The sequence below is a fragment of the Coregonus lavaretus genome (assembly GCF_964263955.1).
Source record: "Coregonus lavaretus genome assembly, chromosome: 30".
In the NCBI taxonomy this organism is placed as follows: domain Eukaryota; kingdom Metazoa; phylum Chordata; class Actinopteri; order Salmoniformes; family Salmonidae; genus Coregonus; species Coregonus lavaretus.
In genome coordinates, this window is record NC_140017.1 from 695,315 (window position 1) to 713,529 (window position 18,215).

The following is an 18,215-nucleotide window of genomic DNA, read 5'->3' on the forward strand; positions in this document are numbered from 1 at the left end:
CTCAATCTGATTGGGAGGGCCTGGCTCACCCATGCCTACGCCCCTCGTATACAGTATACACTACAGTATTTAATTTGCATATAACCCTGCCCATTCCCTTCCCTCATATCCTAATTTGTGCCACCCATAAGTGAGAAGCCTACATGCCAAGTATAGACTATATATTATGTTCCTTACAGGTTATAGAAAAGAGCACAAGCTCTGAGTTATCCGTTTAGACCTCAGTCCTACCTACCTACAGGTTATGGGAAATGTGCTCTTTGAGTATTTTGTCGAGTAGGTTTCCTCAAGGAGAAAGACCCCATTGCTATGTCAAAGATAATAAAACAAAAGCACTATCGTAAATACTACAGTAATGTCTGCAAGAACACTACAGTATACTACAGTCTGCAAAAACACTACAATAATTACTATAGTATATACTCAAGTTTTTATACTATACAAGTACTTATACTATAGTAAACTATAAATCCTACAGTATACTACATTCGTGTCCGCAACACTACACTAAATAGTACAGTATTCACTAGTGTTTATGCAGACTTTTGTCCTGTGAATACTACAGTATTTATACCATAGACAGGTTGAACAAAACCGACGCGTGAGCAACTATGGGGCAAACAGACGGGGTTGGCTTAGATTGCCCTTACAAATAAAGATAGCATTTTTGAATGTGCATTAAAAGTGGAGTAACTGTAGTCAACTGTGTTATTTTGGACGCAGTATTTGAAACATACTGCAGTTATACTGCACTCTAACTGCACTCTGACTGCAATGTATATATTGAATATTGAAAATTGAAAACATAAATACATTTGCACAATGAACACTTGTTTTCTCTCAAATACATCGTTACAGTTGTTGGTTAGCGAGCTAGCGAATTTGAGCCATATTAGCATAGATGTGACATCAGTCAAAACACCTCAAAACAAGACATGGTATCAAGAACAAGATAACACCTACGATTCCCCACATGGCAGCTTTCTTGTCAGTGGTCCTCTGTAGCTCAGCTGGTAGAGCACGGCGCTTGTAACGCCAAGGTAGTGGGTTCGATCCCCGGGACCACCCATACACAAAAATTTATGCACGCATGACTGTAAGTCGCTTTGGATAAAAGCGTCTGCTAAATGGCATATTATTATTATTATTATTATTATTATTATTGTCATTGTTGCTAGCTATCTGGCCTTCCAGAATCACAACAATCATGCAGACCTTTGCGCCATTGAAGTGTGCACATTGTTTCCGTGACGTTGTCAGCTAACCCATCTATAGTATACTATAGGATTCTTTCATGCGTGTGCCCTTGTTCTCTGTGGTGGGTGTTTGTGGTAAAGTCTGTGCGTGGAAGCTGGCTGGAGCACAATGCTCTCTCTGCACCACAGCTGACAATTGACCCATCATGGAGGTGACGGTAGCGTTTGTGAAGTCAGCATTGAATCCAAATAACAGTGCCCTTGTTAGAACTTGTGGTAGAGAATGTCACAGGAGGAATTCTGGATGATTAGGGTGAACTTCCCAAGCGGAATTCATAAGAGCCAGGGTCATTATCATTACTACTGATTATCTGGGAGTATAATATAATGTTTCTTTCACAATGTCTTCGAGATCCTTCTAGCTCCTTCTGTAAAACAATCCAATAGCCTACATCTCAGGTTTCACCTACTGCCATTGTGCCCTTGAGTAAGGCACTTAACCTTACTCAAGGGAGGGGGGAGGGTAAAAATAACAGATCTCTGTTTCACAATGGACAAAGAAAGTTGTATGGTTTTGTATTTCATTGTACATATTTGTTTGTGTGTTACTCCAGGCTGAGCTACCGCAGTTGAGTGAGGAGGATGCGTAACCGACAGAGGGGGAGGTCAGCTGGGCCTAATCCTCCTGGCCTCCCAGGTCTTCCAGGTGGGGGTGGATAACGTTCCCTCTGTGACGCTGGCTGTGCTGGGCCTCAACGTCTACCTCTTCTTGTGCTGGGCCTCAACGTCTACCTCTAGGTGTGCAAGCCTACTGGCGTGGGGACTGTCGCCGCTGCACCACCTAGACGACTGGCACCTGTACTTCAACATGGCATCCTTCCTGTGAAAGGGCGTCAAGCTGGAGCCCCGGTTGGGCAGCAGCTTCTATGCCTGCCTGCTGGCTGTTTTCTCCCTGCTGACGGGCATGATTTATCTGCTGCGGGAGATAGGGCTCTCGGCGATCACCCAGGACCACTCTTACAGTATACAGTGTGCAGTCGGCTTCTCAGGTACTAGCTAGCTACAGTGTCAGTGTGTTTGTTGTTATGCTGCTGAGGAAGGTTTCTGTCCATCCTCACAATAGTTTGGGCCATGGGATTTTTTGGACCAGGAAAACCCCAAGGTCATAGTTATAGACCTAGCCTAAAAGTGAATGGGCCTCTGTTGGTCAGTAAAAAGTTGGGGTCAACTCTGTTTTTCAACTCTGTGAATTTGCTTCCTGAATTGAAAACTGAATTGACCCCAAACATGCTGTGCTGTGATTGGCATGGTGAGACTGAGCTGTCTGTCCTGTGTTGTAGGAGTGCTTTTCGTCTGAAAATGCTGAGTAACCACTACCACCCAGGAGGCGTCTCCTACGTGATGGGCGTCCTAGTGGCCAATCGCTACGCCAGCTGGGTCGAGCTGGTGCTGATTCACGTAACGTCACCAGGGTGAGTTCTCCTTTGTCGCAGGAGTAGTCAGACACACAGACTTTTCTCCCAGTCCAGCTCTCACACGTTTCCAATAAGAGATGCTCATTTTAGTTTTTAAATTTTTTACCGTTGTGTGCCCAAATGAACACGGCCCAGGGTTCATCGTAAGTTCACTAGACAGTCTCTTATTATCCACGATAGAGGGCTCTGTCAAATAGTTCTAAATGAAATGTTTATACAAAACATATAATGCTCTATGTAGGGGAGAGTGGGGTAAGTTGAGCCAAAGAGGTAAGTTGAGACACCCTTGTTTCTAGGAAACCATACACAAAATCGATATTTTTACTAAATATTTAGGAAGAGGTCATCATTTCATGGAGTCTGTGAAGGAAGAAACCACATGGAAAAAGTGGTAAGCAAGTTAGGTCCAAAAAATGTATTTTCACCAAGTCAAATAAATGTATTGTGTTAGAGGTTTCATGATTCTTGTATCTAAACCAAAGTAGATCATTTTAAGATTGTTCAATACATCAGTTGGGGTCTGTATAAGCTTCAATATGAGGTCCTAAACCTAGCATGAAAGTGCATCCTTGTAGCTGTGTGAGCTAATATAGTTAAAATGTTTGCCTTGGGGTAAATTGAGCCAATGTCTATTGTGTAAGTTGGGCTAATGGCAAGTTAAGCACATTTAAGTGTTTTCTTCCAAGGTGTAATGCAAGGCATTATCACTGAAATATGAGGTAAGCCTGTGTTAAAATACGCTTTAAATTATTAAAAGACCAAAAAGTGTTGAATTGTGTTTGGAAAATACAGCGGCAATATTTCATTCAGTACAGAAATGTGTAGGCGGCTTAATTTACCTTGTTCCGCGGCTCAACTTACCCCATACCCAGTAAGTTGTGCCAAGAGAACACTTTTTTTGGACAAGCTATGTTTTCAAAACTGTAATGTTTACATTAATTCCGATTATATATTAGGATACGCAACAGCTTGAAATATATGTAGATATCTTTGTTAGAAAGAATACTATATTTCCCTTGGCGGAGTGATGCTGAATGTAATAAATTGTCAACTTACCCCACTCTCCCCTAGGAGAGTGCACAACCTCACTAGCGGGTCTGTAATGCCTGATAAGTGTCTGTTTATGCAGTGTCCGTCATGTGAGAAGTGTGTGTATGGTAGTGTAATAACAGTGCTCATCTTGACAGAACAGATCTTGTTTCCCTAAAGTAGTTTGCTGTGCATATGTTTAATTACGGAGTCGTGTGTGTGTGTTGTAGCCAGGTGGTAACACGCTCCTCTGTGCAGGACCTCCTTTGTGGGACACCTGGCAGGCATCCTGGTGGGGTTTCTCTACACCGCATGTCCTCTGAAGATCATCATGAAAAAAATAGCAGGTTTGTGTGTGTGTGTCTGTGGGCAACATTTTCCTCACGCTAAAACATGCGCAACGAGCTCAAAAACCTGTGCAATGACGAGTTTGGCATTTTTGTGTCACCTGTATTTGTGTCTGCACGGATCCTGTAAAACTTTGGAACTGTGTAGGTGGAGCATAAAATGGGAGTGTCAAGGAGAGGTATGGAAGAGAGTATGCTTATTAGCATTTCCACATACAATATATACTACTTTGCATGACTTTAACGAGAGGCTAAGAGACAAGATTAAAATGGGGACAATTATCAGTGACAATCCATAATATAATCAGCCTATGAACGAGGATGTTGTTGCTTATAGGCCAACTTTGATATTTCCCTAAAATACTACACACTACATGACCAAATGTATGTGGACACCTGCTCGTCGAACATCTCATTGCAAAATCATGGGCATTAATATGGAGTTGGTCCCACCCCTTTGCTGCTATAACAGCCTCCACTCTTCTGCGAAGGCTTTCCACTAGATGTTGGAACATTGCTGTGGGGACTTGCTTCCATTCAGCCACAAGAGCATTAGTGAGGTCGAGCACTGATGTTGGGTGATTAGGCCTGGTAGGCATTCCAATTAATCCCAAAGGTGTTCGATGGGGTTGAGGTCAGGGTTCTGTGCAGGCCAGTCAAGTTCTTCCACACCGATATCGACCTTGCTTTGTACGGACCTTGCTTTGTGCACATGCTGAAACAGGAAAGGGCCTTCCCCAAACTGTTACCACATAGTTGGAAGCACAGAATCGTCTAGAATGTCATTGTATGCTGTAGCGTTAAGATTCCCCTTCACTGGAACTAAGGGTCCTAGCCCAATCCATGAAAAACAGCCCCAGGCCATTATTCCTCCTCCACCAAACTTTACAGTTGGCACTATGCATTTGGGCAGGTAGCGTTCTCCCGGCATCCGCCAAACCCAGATTTGTTTGTCGGACTGCCTGATGGTGAAGCGTGACTCATCGCTCCAGAGAACGTGTTTCCAGTGGTGGTCCAATGGTCCACCACTCAAGCCGACGCTTGGCATTGCGCATGGTGATCTTAGGCTTGTGTGCGGCTGCTCGGCCATGGAAACCAATATCATGAAGCTCCCGACTAACAGTGATTGTGCTGACGTTGCTTCCAGAGGCAGTTTGGAACTCGGTAGTGAGTGTTGCAACCGAGGACAGACGATTTTTACGCGCTTCAGCACTCGACGGTCCCGTTCTGTGGCTTGTGTGGCCTACCACTTTGCGGCTGAGCCGTTGTTGCTCCTAGATGTTTCCACTTCACAATAACAGTACTTACAGTTGACCAGGGCAGCTATAGCAGGGCAGAAATTTGACGAACTGACTTGTTGGAAAGGTGGCATCCTATGACGGTGCCACGTTGAAAGTCACTGAGCTCTTTAGTAAAGCCATTCTACTGCCAGTGTTTGTCTATGGAGATTGCATGACAGTGTGCTTGATTTTATACACCTGGCAGCAACGGGTGTGGCTGAAATAGCCAAATCCACTAATTTGAAGGGGTGCATTCTTTTGTGCATTCGGAAAGTATTCAGACCCCTTGACTTTTTCCACATTTTGTTACGTTACAGCCTTATTCTAAAATTGATTAAATTGTTTTTCTCCCTCATGATTCTACATACATTACCCCATAATGACCAAGAAAAAAACAGTTTTTAGAAATTTTAGCAAATGTATTAAAAATCAATTACTGATATCACATTTAAATAAGTATTCAGACCCTTTACTGAGTACTTTGTTGAACCAGAGATTGATGAGAAAAAAACATGTTTTAATCCATTTTAGAAGAAGGCTGTAACGTAACAAAATTTGGAAAAAGGGAAGAGGTCAGAAGAGTTTTCTGTTTGTTCTTATGTCCCTTAGGGGGCTCCGCTCAGAGGACAAACCTCATATGGTTTCAACATCCCAGGAGAACTGACAGCAGAGGAGATCAGGAGGTGGCGGCTCCAGAGGATTGACCACTTTGACTGACCACTGACTGACCAAGCTGGACCACTGGTTCATTGGAGGATAAAAATATCTCTTTCCTCAAGGAATACCACACTGAAAAACAATCGTATTTTGTCCATCAGTCCACTGTTAAAGGTAGAATCTGTGAAATGACGTTGCACGAGCAGTACTGCAGATATTGCGATGAGCAAGATGCAAGACTACGCTCTCACTCAGTCACATACAGTATCTGCGCACATGCACTGGTTCGCTTAACGCTCTTAGAACGTGGTAGCCACGGGACCAAAACAGCAGAGAAGTTTAGACTCGCGCTCCAACGCTCTTAGTTGTTGGGGAAATGTACCCACTATGCTGTTTACTTTGTGCATCTATGTCAGATCGCTGACTGTACCTTTAATACACTGTACATTTTTTATTCAGTTGAGCAAAAGTTTACTTTGATGCATAATAATTTTTTCTCAACGGAAAGGACTTTATCTTGAAAACTGGACTGCTGACATGCAACAAAATGTGATTGTATTAACAGTGGACAAATTGACAAAATACTAAAAGATCGTTTCTGAGTGTATTTTCATTTGTCATTTTATAAATATAAATATTAAATATATAATATTTAAAAACGTATAAATATTATGTAGCGAAAACAGCCAAATATATCCAAATCGGATTTTAGTAACCACGCCTGGTAGAACACATAAATTATGACAGATTTGACAAATATTCACTTTGTAGTGTCTGCTTTATTGAATGGGCGCCAATGCTATCTAACCTCACGGTTGGCGTGCCATTGATCTCTTACCGTATGTATTGGGCTACTATTTTATTCTTTTCAACTATCAATTATGATTTTAAGACCTGTAGTACTTGAACGTAATAATAGGATTACCAAATATACTGAATTTGTCTCTTGGCAAATATGAAACAGGAATTATATCATTTTATACAATCTTTTAGAACATTTATATTAAATATATATTGTGTTATAAACACTGCATTTTCCCCCTTAGTTCAGTACATTAAAGACTACACTTGATCTACTATGAAGCTAATAATACTCCAGTAACCATTTACAATTACCTAAACACTGGCGATCACACACACATCACTTGGCGGCTTCCACCCGGTTACGTAACCCTGCACCTTAGAGGCTGCTGCCCCATATACAGTGCCTTGCAAAAGTATTCATCCCCCTTGGTGTTTTTCCTATTTTGTTGCATTACAACATGTAATTTAAATTGATTTTTATTTGGATTTAATTTAATGGACATACACAAAACATTGGTGAAGTGAAATGAAAAATAAACTTGTTTATAAAAATTCAACAAAATAAATAACGGAAAAGTGGTGCGTGCATATGTATTCACCCCCTTTGCTATGAAGCCCCTAAATAAGATCTGGTGCAACCAATTACCTTCAGAAGTCACATAATTAGTTAAATAAAGTCCACCTATGTGCAATTAAGTGTCACATGATCTGTCACATGATCTCAGTATATATACACCTGTTCTGAAAGTCCCTAGAGTCTGCAACAACACTAAGCAAGGGGCACCACAAAGCAAGCGGCACCATGAAGACCAAGGAACTCTCCAAACAGGTCAGGGACAAAGTTGTGGAGAAGTACAGATCAGGGTTGGGTTATAAAAAAACATCCCACAGAGCACCATTAAATCCATTATTAAAAAATGGAAAGAATATGGCACCACAACAAACCTGCCAAGAGAGGGCCGCCCTCCAAAACTCACGGACCAGGCAAGGAGGGCATTAATCAGAGAGGCAACAAAGAGACCAAAGATAACCCTGAAGGAGCTGCAAAGCTCCACAGCGGAGATTGGAGTATCTGTCCATAGGACCACTTTAAGCCGTACACTCCACAGAGCTGGGCTTTACGGAAGAGTGGCCAGAAAAAAGCCATTGCTTAAAGAAAAAAAATAAGCAAACACGTTTGGTGTTCGCCAAAAGGCATGTGGGAGACTCCCCAAACATATGGAAGAAGGTACTCTGGTCAGATGAGACTAAAATTGAGCTTTTTGGCCATCAATGAAAACGCTATGTCTGGCGCAAACCCAACACCTCTCATCACCCCGAGAACACCATCCCCACAGTGAAGCATGGTGGTGGCAGCATCATGCTGTGGGGATGTTTTTCATCGGCAGGGACTGGGAAACTAGTCAGAATTGAAGGAATGATGGATGGCGCTAAATACAGGGAAATTCTTTAGGGAAACCTGTTTCTGCCTTCCAAAGATTTGAGATTGGGACGGAGGATCACCTTCCAGCAGCACAATGACCCTAAGCATACTGCTAGAGCAACACTCGAGTGGTTTAAGGGGAAACATTTACATGTCTTGGAATGGCCTAGTCAAAGCCCAGACCTCAATCCAATTGAGAATCTGTGGTATGACTTAAAGATTGCTGTACACCAGCGGAACCCATCCAACTTGAAGGAGCTGGAACAGTTTTGCCTTGAAGAATGGGAAAAAATCCCAGTGGCTAGATGTGCCACGCTTATAGAGACATACCCCAAGAGACTTGCAGCTGTAATTGCTGTAAAAGGTGGCTCTACAAAGTCTTGACTTTGGGGGGGTGAATAGTTATGCACACTCAAGTTTTCAGTTTTTTGTCTTATTTCTTGATTGTTTCACAAGACAAAAAATGTTGCATCTTCAAAGTGGTAGGCATGTTGTGTAAATCAAATGCTACAAACCCCCAAAAAATCTATTTTAAGTCCAGGTTGTAAGGCAACAAAATAGGAAAAATGCCAAGGGGGGTGAATACTTTCGCAAGCCACTTGAAATCACTGGCCTTTTTAATAATGGAACACTAGTCACTCTAATAATGTTTACATATTTTTGCTTTACTCATCTCATATATGTATATACTGTATTCTATTCTACTGTATTTTAGTCTATGCCACTCCGACATTGCTCGTCCTAATATTTCAAATTTTTATTTATTCCTTAATTCCATTATTTTATTTTTAGGTTGTGTGTATTATGTGTATTGTTGTGAATTGTTAGATATTACTGCACTGTTGGAGCTGGAAACACAAGCATTTCACTACACCCGCAATAACATCTGCTAAACATGTGTATGTGACAAATAACATTGGATTTGATTTGAGATGACACTTGGAAATTAGATGCATTTATTTAACCTTGAAACAGTCCACATACGATGCTTTTAAGACTACGGTTTGCTTAGAGGGATTGTAAGTGAAAGGGTTATCCTATAAGGATCAAGTGAGCTGACAGAAATCATACCACATGGTTTAAGAAGAGGATTGTCTTGGAGGGGTCTCAGCTTCTGTGTGTTTGTGTACATGTTTTCCTACCTGTGCTTGTGTGCACGCTTGTGTGCACGTTTTTGACAGTGATTTTGAAGAGTCCCATGCTTAACCTTTGATATGCCTCTAACGTTAAGGGAGTAACCACACGTTGAGAGAGAGGAGGGAGAGGGGTTTGAAGAAGAACGCTCCCTCCCTTTTCAGAACCAAAGTCAGTCAGTCAATCAGTAAACAACTCAGAGCCGCTTCGGACAGACTGGTCATATACTGTCAACTGTTTTCCCATCTGCACATTTACACCCGCAGCGCTCCCATTGGCACAGAGGAGGGCCTCAGTGGGCCTCAGTGATGTGAAATGTTCCGAATGTTGCAGATAGAAATAGAATGAATGGAGCTGAAACGACTCCCTATTCTATCTGACAGACAATCACTTTTCTGTGAACGCTCTGTGATGTTACATCCTCCTGAGTCTGTGGCTTCCACAGTGAAGTTCTCTCTAGTCCAACAGTACAAAAGCTGTGGTGGATTCTCTCAGCCCTGTTTATATGGGGCCTTTAACAATAGTTATGTTCTGTTGCCCTCTGAAAGCAATCCTGTTCTTTCGACAGTGCAAACATATTTACATACAACAGAAAATAATGCCAAGACGTACAGGGAAACATTTAAAGACTGTTACAAATTTCAGTCTTACACACTGTTATACACATGAATATGAAGTGTACTGAATACTGAGTGTTTGTCTGTGTGTGCTAGTAAGGCTTAATTACTTGTGTTAGTTTGGGTAGTGTGTTGAAGTCAAGACTCAAGAGGCTGAATGTTCAGATATGACGTAGGAGATCGGTGTAAGGAATCTTGCAGTGTGCAAGAAAAGAAAAGCGCTCTTAAAACGGGTGAAGATATATTAACGACTGGCGCCATTACCTCGACAACCTAACCCTTAAGTTATTTTACAGAATTCTTCATAAAGACCAAGTAAAAGATCCGGATGCCTTGTAAGGATCCGACGGCGAGCGAGTAAACTGCCTCTTCCATCAATCCTATTAGCCAACGTTCAATCTTTTGAGAATAAAATGGACGATTTAAGATTACGGTTATCCTACCAACGGGACATTAAAAACTGTAATATCTTATGTTTCACGGAGTCGTGGCTGAACGACAACAATGATAACATTCAGCTAGCAGGCTATACGCTACATCGGCAGGACAGAACGGCTGACTCCGGTAAGACAAGGGGTGGCGGTCTGTGTATATTTGTAAACAACAGCTGGTGCACAAAATCAAATACTAAGGAAGTCTCTAGGTTTTGCTCGCCTGAGGTAGAGTATCTTATGATAAGCTGTAGACCACACTATTTACCAAGAGAGTTTTCATCTATATTTTTCATAGCTGTCTATTTAACACCACAAACCAATGCTGGCATTAAGATTGCACTGAATGAGTTGTACAAGGCCATTAATCAACAGGAAAACGCTCATCCAGATGCAGCGCTCCTAGTGGCCGGGGACTTTAATGCAGGGAAACTTAAATCCGTTCTACCTAATTTCTACCAGCATGTGAAATGTGCAACCAGAGGGGAAAAACCTCTAGACCACCTTTACTCCACACACAGAGACGCATACAAAGCTCTCCCTCGCCCTCCATTTGGCAAATCTGACCATAACTCTATCCTCCTGATTCCTGCTTATAAGCAAAAACTGAAGAAGGAAGCACCAGTGATTCGGTTAATAGAAAAGTGGTCAGATGACGCAGATGCTAAGCTACAGGACTGTTTTGCTAGCACAGACTGGAACATGTTCCGGGATTCTTCAGACAGCATTGAGGAGTACACCACATCAGTCACTGGCTTCATCAATAAGTGCATCGATGATGTCGTCCCCACAGTGACCGTACGTACATACCCCAACCAGAAGCCATGGATTACAGGAAACATCCGCACTGAGCTAAAGGGTAGAGCTGCCGCTTTCAAGGAACGGGACTCTAACCCGGACGCTTATAAGAAATCCCGCTATGCCCTCCGACGAACCATCAAACAGGCAAAAAGTCAATACAGGGCTAAGATTGAATCATACTACACTGGCTCTGACGCTCTACAAGGGGAAGCACAGCCGCAAGCTGCCCAGTGACACAAGCCTACCAGACGAGCTAAACCACTTCTATGCTCGCTTCGAGGCAAGCAACACTGAAGCATGCATGAGAGCACCAGCTGTTCCGGATTACTATGTGATCACGCTCTCCGTAGCCGATGTGAGTAAGACTTTTAAGCAGGTCAACATTCACAAGGCCGCAGGGCCAGACGGATTACCAGGACGTGTACTCCGAGCATGTGCTGACCAACTGGCAAGTGTCTTCACTGACATTTTCAACATGTCCCTGACTGAGTCTGTAATACCAACATGTTTCAAGCAGACCACCATAGTCCCCGTGCCCAAGAACTCTAAGATAACCTGCCTAAATGACTACCGACCCGTAGCACTGACGTCTGTAGCCATGAAGTGCTTTGAAAGACTGGTCATGGCTCACATCAACAGCATAATCCCAGAAACCCTAGACCCACTCCAATTTGCATACCGCCCCAACAGATCCACAGATGATGCAATCTCTATCGCACTCCACACTGCCCTTTCCCACCTGGACAAGAGGAACACCTACGTGAGAATGCTATTCATTGACTACAGCTCAGCATTCAACACCATAGTGCCCTCTAAGCTCATCACTAAGCTAAGGATCCTGGGACTAAACACCTCCCTCTGCAACTGGATCCTGGACTTCCTGATGGGCCGCCCCCAGGTGGTAAGGGTAGGTAACAACACATCTGCCACACTGATCCTCAACACGGGGGCCCCTCAGGGGTGCGTGCTCAGTCCCCTCCTGTACTCTCTGTTCACCCATGACTGCATGGCCAAGCACGACTCCAACACCATCATTAAGTTTGCCGACGACACAACAGTGGTAGGCCTGATCACCGACAACGATGAGACAGCCTATAGGGAGGAGGTCAGAGATCTGGCCGTGTGGTGCCAGGACAACAACCTCTCCCTCAACGGGACCAAGACAAAGGAGATGATTGTGGACTACAGGAAAAAAAAGAGGACTGAGCACGCCCCCATTCTCATCGACGGGGCTGTAGTGGAACAGGTTGAGAGCTTCAAGTTTCTTGGTGTCCACATCACCAACGAACTATCATGGTCCAAACACACCAAGACAGTCGTGAAGAGGGCACGACAAAGCCTATTCCCCCTCAGGAGACTAAAAAGATTTGGCATGGGTCCTCAGATCCTCAAAAAATTCTACAGCTGCACCATCGAGAGCATCCTGACTGGTTGCATCACCGCCTGGTATGGCAACTGCTTGGCCTCCGACTGCAAGGCACTACAGAGGGTAGTGCGTACGGCCCAGTACATCACTGGGGCAAAGCTTCCTGCCATCCAGGACCTCTATACCAGGCGGTGTCAGAGGAAGGCCCTCAAAATTGTCAAAGACTCCAGCCACCCTAGTCATAGACTGTTCTCTCTGCTACCGCACGACAAGCGGTACCGGAGTGCCAAGTCTAGGTCCAAAAGACTTCTCAACAGCTTCTACCCCCAAGCCATAAGACTCCTGAACAGCTAATCATGGCTACCCGGACTATTTGCACTGCCCCCCCACCCCATCCTTTTTACGCTGCTGCTACTCTGTTAAGTATTTATGCATAGTCACTTTAACTCTACCCACATGTACATATTACCTCAACTACCTCAACTAGCCGGTGCCCCCGCACATTGACTCTGCAACGGTACCCCCCTGTATATAAAGCCTCCCTACTGTCACTTTATTTTACTTCTGCTCTTTTTTTCTCAACACTTTTTTTGTTGTTGTTTTATTCTTACTTTTTTTGTTTAAAATAAATGCACTGTTGGTTAAGGGCTGTAAGTAAGCATTTCACTGTAATGTCTGCACCTGTTGTATTCGGCGCATGTGACCAATAACATTTGATTTGATTTGATTTGAAAAGGAAGCCCAATTAAATGACGAGGAGGCCCGATAATGAGAGAAATGTGTACCATCTAAACTAAAGCATGGTTCAACAAGCTATACAGTTTAGAGATAAAGTAAATACTATACTGCTTTTAGGTATACCCTTTAAGGTATATACCCTTTAAGGTATTAATGGGTATTCAGGTATGGGAGAATGAGTCAGCTAAGTGAGTGAATTGCATGCTTGTGGTGAACTACAGACAGCAATAAACCATCTATCTAGCTAACAACAAACTGCGGTAGGGGGCGGTACAGACAGGTGAGTGACAGGCACTTATAATAAAGATGGACAATAATAAGGTTCAGTGGTAATGGACAGTCTTGCTGGACCTATAGTAGTGTGTGCTGTCTACCAAGGGAAAGAGAGGGGGGGGTGTAGAGAGGGTGGGGGTGATAACTGACATATTGTAGTCTATAGCCTTCAAAGAAGGTGGAATTGTGCTAGTGTTTCAGATCATGTGGACATGATACCAAGGTACTATAAAATATCAAATACGACATTAAGATAATGATACATTTAGAAGATAAAATATACACTAAAATCACATTGTACCTTAATGTCTGCTTAAGAATCTATATAAAAGGACATACAACCATCTATCAACACTGTCAAAATGACAAAATTACCAATAGACACATAGCCTACTGCAAGTAACAAACAAAAGCACCAGTGGCAGATCTGTGTCAAACAGTATATCTGTATGGGATTCTTCAAGTGTTCCTCCTCATTTCTCCTTCAAGTGGATCAAACATGGGGTTGTAACAAAGTTTACACATTACGCTTTGGTGAACAGTGCGCAGACCTTTTTGGCTCGAATACATTATTTTGATGGGGTCTGTTAAAAAAGCAGTTTAACAGGTAGTCAATATAACTAATTTGGTTGTCATTATTTTTGCATGTTACATCCTTACGTTGGCTAGATTCTATCAGATCAGCGCAAGCGGACACCTGCATAGCTATCGTTTTGGTGGTGTCGGTGGTGAAATAGAGTTAGAGCGGCTCCTTGCACCACCCAAATGTATAATCTGACAAAACACATGCAGCCGCGTTATAAATTCATGCAGCATGTAGCCTCCCGAGTGGCGCAGTGGTCTGTGCTAGCTGTGCCACTAGAGATCCTGGTTTGAATCCAGGCTCTGTCGTAGCCGGCCGCGACCGGGAGACCCATGGGGCGGCGCACAATTGGTCCAGCGTCGTCCAGGGTATGGAAGGGAATGGCCGGCAGGGATGTAGCTCAGTTGGTAGAGCATGGCGGTTCGATTCCCACGGGGGGCCAGTATAAAAAAAATTATATATATATATATAATAATAAATAAAATAAATTGATGCACTCACTAACTGTAAGTCGCTCTGGATAAGAGCGTCTGCTAAATTACGTAAATGTAATGATGTACTATTGTCAACATCTCGATTAGATCGAGAGGTTAATTCCCCCGATCCAAATTAACATGAAAACATGCATTAGCTTACACCTTCGCCATTTTGAACTTCTAATGCGGCAGGGATAATAAGGAAATGATTGGGTTGTAACACACACAACAGCAGCCGCTCACCTATTTGTCTGCACATACTGCAGTTACACCTCCAACACCGGCAAAACAACCTCTGTGGATATCTACCAACGTGGGTTAACGCTTGAACTGATTGAATCAAGGCCTAACTGAGTCGTGTTCATTAGGCACCAAACAGAAGAAAACGGAACAGGAAGAGACTACATGGACTTCTCCAATCAAAAATGCTTATTTTTGCTTTCTACTTTAAAACATTTTCTGTTGCTTGCGCTAACAAACACAACTGTGGCTTTGGTGGGTGCCAAGAAAATGTCATAGGCTTTGGGATGGTCCCAGCTTCCAAGAGTGTGAGGACCACTGTTGTACGTAAAAACATAGTAACAATTGCAGTGTCTGTATGCATTGTGATTGCTGCAAAATTAATTGCCTCATTGAGGACAGTTTTTTGAATCTGAGTGTCTGATGAGCCACATTGATGCTTGAAGCCACTCTGTTGTTGACTTGGGAGTCTTGAGCAAAAGATAATCTGCCACGTAATATTAGGTACTGAAGCCTGGAAACATAATACACAAATTAAGTAATTCAGCTGAAAAAAATCCAAAGGATAGTTGATCAAGTATGTTCATTAGATGAACTTGCATAAAACAAGTTAAATATTAATATTGTTCACAGACATTCAGGTAAACAACCAGTGTAGTCACAGCCTCTCTGGTGATCAATGGGGTGTGTCATTACTGCCTCTCAGGTAACCAATGAGTGTGCATTTTCAATGCAGTTCTCATTGGGATGCGGTGGGTCAGAGATTTTGGCGCCGGTGCTCGTGGGATGTGGCCGGGCCCAGAAGAAAGGTGGGCGGTGTCACTCCTTCATACACACGTTGCACCAGCCTACGTTGAGCCACTGTTGCCACTCCTCTTTGAGCGTGCCCTGTGACGTTGAGGGGCTAAGCGATCCATCGGCGCCCACCCTGGTCAACCAGAAGCTGTAGATGTTGGTGAAGTAGTGGCGTGCCCTGGCATTCCACGAACGGCTGGGCACGGAAGTCCCTCAGGCAGCTTCCTGATGATGTCAGAGACTGGCCACCACCCTCATCACCGGCCCCTGTGTGCTACAATACACACACACACATGTTACAACTGTTACAACAAAACACACACACAAACACGCATGCACACACATACACACAGACATGCAGAGACACACGCAAACACACAAACACACACACACCTAAACTCACTCACCACCCACAGACTCCTCCAGTTGGGGGAGACAGAAGGGGTTGCTGTTTTCCTGGCTGTGAACTGCCACAGCAGGGGAGGGGGCCTTCATACACCACGCTGCGGCTGATGTGCTGTTGGATGTCCTGGCCCGCCACAGGCATCATGGGCACTGTCGCTGTGGTGGACAGCCATTAGGACTTGTCATTGCGGCTGGCGTAGTCACACATGCCCATGTTACAGTAGGAGTAAGGCATGGTGCTGAAGAGACGCATACATGACCCGGCCTGACCTAGTAAGATGAAAAGACATGCTAGGTTACCGGTTACAATCGTTCACACACAAACACACACAATATTGTAGACCAACGTACCGAGGTCCAGTGTGTGGGCTTTCTCTTGGCCCTCCAGGTACAGCAGACTGTCCACAGTTGTGTCGTGTCTGCTGGACAGGAAGGGAGCGTGTCTGATTGGCTGTGCATCACAAACAGAAAGCCAGAGTTAAAGGTGGTGGTGAGGCCTGGGCTGCCGGCATCTCCCGATGGGCCTGGGGCTCCTACAATGACAGACAGTCAGAGACAAAGAGAAAAAGCAGGCAGGGACAGTCAGAAAACATGGATATATGAGAGATATTTAGCTACCCTTAATGGGAGCATTATAGTGAATAATTGTTTTGCTTTTGTAAAGGAATGTGATTCAATCAATCAATTGAATGAATTTACAAACAATGAAGTAAAACAGCCGTAACCCGCGTTAACTGACAAACGCATAGCTTATCATTGCTTTTGTTTAGGTGCTATAGGAGGTGTAACTGCTGTCAAATCGGTGAGCAGAGCTTCTCTTGTGGTCATTGTCACGAAACCACACGTCCATATATCCCACCCACGTTAAAAGTTCAGAGCGAGAAAGTGTAGGCTATATAAAAATAATTACACTCAAATTGAAAATTGAGGCGTCACTACAGATCCGGGTTCGATCTCGGGCTGTGTCGCAGCTGGCCGCGACCGGGAGACCCATGAGGCGACGCACAATTGGCCCAGTGTCGTCCCGGGTTAGGGGAGGGTTTGGCCGGCCGGGATGTCCTTGTCCCATCGCGCTCTAGCGACTCCTGTGGCGGGCAGGGCACATGCATACTGACACGGTCGCCTGTTGTACGGTGTTTCCTCCGACACATTGGTGCGACTGGCTACCGGGTTAAGCGAGCAGTGTGTCAAGAAGCAGTGCGGCTTGGCAGGGTCGGTTTACGGAGGAAACATGGCTCTCGACCTTCGCGTCTCCCGAGTCTGTATGGGAGTTGCAGCGATGGGACAAGACTGTAACTACCAATTGGATATCACGAAATTGGGGAGAAAAAGTGGTAAAATAAATACACAAAAAAATACAAAATACAAAAAGAACACTGAATTGAAATGCCATTCATGGGAGGGTTGCTAGGAGGGAGCCTCTGCTGTAAAAAAAGAACCAAACTGCCCGTCTTAACTTTGCCAGAGACCACCTGGACAAACCTGAGGGTTTCTGGAAGTCCATTCTCTGGACCGATGAGTCCAAATCTGTATATGCATATTCGTCTCAGTTTCAGCACCAATTGGTTAAACAAATACTCTTGATGTAGATTATTTCGGATGAATCTACCTACTTCATAAAAAACAGGTTTGGAGAGCCTTTACGCACAAAATACACTGAACAAAAATATAAACGCAACATGTAAAGTGCTGGTCCCATGTTTCATGAGCTGAAATAAAAGATCCCAAAAATGTTCCATACGAACAAAAAGCTTATTTCTCTAAAATGTTCTGCACAAATTTGTTTACATCCCTGTTGGTGAGCATTTTATCCTTTGTCAAGATAATCCATCCACCTGACAGGTGTGGCATATCAAGAAGCTGATTCAACAGCATGATCTTTACACAGATGCACCTTGTGCAGGGGACAATAAAAGGCCACTCTAAAATGTGCCATTTTGTCACACAACACAATGCCACAGATATCTCAAATTTTGAGGAAGCATGCAAATTGCATGCTAACTGCAGGAATGTCCACCAGAGTTGTTTATAGAGTGTCTGATTATTGGTTTAGTGTCACCCTAATGTTATTCACTGCGCTTTCAACCATTTTAAAGCATTGCAAAATTAAAATGGGAATACAATGTCAGATGTTTTGTTTAGCTA

General features: G+C 43.7%; 1 pseudogene across 1 annotated transcript; it reads left to right on the forward strand.

The window, feature by feature from the left end:
• Positions 1-1,838: 1,838 nt before the first annotated feature.
• Positions 1,839-6,031, forward strand: LOC311105706 (rhomboid-related protein 4-like; annotated as a pseudogene). Its single transcript, XR_014615839.1, has 4 exons — positions 1,839-2,245; positions 2,537-2,668; positions 3,959-4,047; positions 5,937-6,031. The product of XR_014615839.1 is annotated as a rhomboid-related protein 4-like (transcript).
• The last annotated feature ends 12,184 nt before the right edge of the window (positions 6,032-18,215 follow it).